At 40.4% G+C, this 2,071-nt stretch overlaps 1 non-coding gene across 1 annotated transcript; it reads left to right on the forward strand.

The window, feature by feature from the left end:
• Positions 1-1,130: 1,130 nt before the first annotated feature.
• TRNAQ-UUG (transfer RNA glutamine (anticodon UUG)) lies at positions 1,131-1,202 on the forward strand. The gene has a single exon. It is a non-coding gene; the product is annotated as a tRNA-Gln (tRNA).
• The last annotated feature ends 869 nt before the right edge of the window (positions 1,203-2,071 follow it).

The raw sequence follows: 2,071 nt of genomic DNA on the forward strand, positions 1-2,071 counted from the left end.
TGGGGATCACCGGGTGATCAGTGGGTAAAAAGCAGACAAAAAGCTAAAAACTCACTGATCCCCCAGCTGCAGCACAGATTGTCTCTTCCTCTCCTCACTGACAAGCTCTGTGTGAGGAGAGGAAGAGATGAGAGCCATTACAATTGCTCTCTATTTACATTACATGATGGCTGTGATCGGGAGGGCCAATCCTTCTATCTCTCTGGGGGGCACAGGCAGATCAGGATCGAGCCGCTGCGCGGGCACACGGCCGCGCGATTCTGTGTCTTACCTCACCCCCCTCCCGCTGTATACAACATGATATTTATTATAGTGCAGCTTATTAATTCTTAGATGTGATGGCTACATTGGTTTTCTTTTCTTAGGCTTTCTTTACTTTAACCTGGTGACCTGGCCAGTAAGTCTGTTGTTTTTCAACAGAACAAGCTCTGCAGTATATGTATCAGTTACAGAGGGTGCTTACAGTGATCAGCTTTTATTTATGTGAAACCTTTATCCAAAAAGAAAAAAAAAGTTAGGGCTCATGTACACTACGTTTTTAAACTTGAGTTTTGGCGCTTTTGGTGTTTTTTTGACAAAGCTTCTAAACTCAACTCCATAAAAGCCTATGTGTCCATGTACTATACATAGGCTTTTACAAGAGTTTAGAAGCTTCTGCGGTTAGGGGAAGTTCAACCGCCCTCTCCTGAACGTGGAAGAATCGCATTCAGGATAGGAACATTTGGACCTCTGGCCACGAAATGTGGCAAAATTGCGGTAAAATCAAGCCACGACTTTTCCGCGTTTTCCCGCGACCAGCGACCAACCTAGTCTGTGTGTCCATGAGCCCTTACTGTAACTGCTTATAAAGTGTGAGCTGGAGTTTGACTACAGTTTGTTAAATTTAAATCTGCTAGTACATCTAACACTGCCCCCCTCCCAGCTTGACAATACTGCTGTCCAAGGATGTTTTGTTTGTGATTTTATATCAATTTACAGGATGTTACAATGCCTTTCTGGCAACAACAGGTATTAGTATGAGAAATAAAAAAACAAATGCAATGAGCTATAACATACTATATTACATCTTTGCTCTTGTGTTTAGGTGTCCTGTAAGCTTATAGTGTTCATCAGGTGGCTTTACATGAAGTGGTTCCATGGTGTAACGGTTAGCACTCTGGACTTTGAATCCAGCAATCCGAGTTCAAATCTCGGTGGAACCTGTGTTTTTTTTTTAAATTTTTTTTGGATCTGCCCAATCTGGATATATAATGCATATTTTTTTTTTTTTTGGGCAAAATACATGGACAAGAAAAAAACATACATTATTCTATAGGACTTATGTGTTCCAATGTATTGTGGGGAATTGGACAAAAGTCCTGTATGGTGCAGTTTGTGTGTGTTAACCTGCATTTTTCCATTCAAGTCGATGCATTTAAAATTACATCACGGGGAAACAATTCATAGACGTATGTGATCACAAATCTATTTGCATTTGATTAAATTGGTTAAAGTGATAGAATTACACTTTACCATTAGATAATCAGTTTATGATGAGGCGGGTCAAACAGAGCTACTTTACACTACGGCATTTTAACAGATAGTATTGTATAGTATTGTTCTAATAGTTTACCCTACAAACACTTTAAAACTCAACTCCAGCTTTGTAAAAAAAAACAAAAAGTAGTAAAAAGGGAAAAGTGAGAAGGAAAAAGTGGGAGGGGAAAAGGGAGAGGGAGAGGGTAGGGGCATAAATAGATTAAAGCTATTCATGCACAGATTTCTTTTGTTTTGCCTGTGTGCTGAACAAAGGAAATCTAACAAATTCCTCCAAACAAGCTAAACGGTGCTAATGAACAAATTACCCCTGCTGGGCTATCGAATTCTGACAGTGGCTGGCTTTTGTATTCTGACAGCTGCCACTGGTGGCTGTTAGAATACCTGAGCAACTGCTGCATCTGACTGAATGAAGCTGCTGTTTGGCTGAATATTTTCCAGCAGGCTCCCTTGACAAAAGTCAATTGAGCAATTTAACAAATATGGTGAAGCCAGCAAGGCCACCTACTGAGCAAATTTCATCAGGAACTGGACA

The sequence above is a fragment of the Aquarana catesbeiana genome, linkage group LG11 (genome assembly GCF_042186555.1).
Source record: "Aquarana catesbeiana isolate 2022-GZ linkage group LG11, ASM4218655v1, whole genome shotgun sequence".
In the NCBI taxonomy this organism is placed as follows: Eukaryota; Metazoa; Chordata; class Amphibia; order Anura; family Ranidae; genus Aquarana; species Aquarana catesbeiana.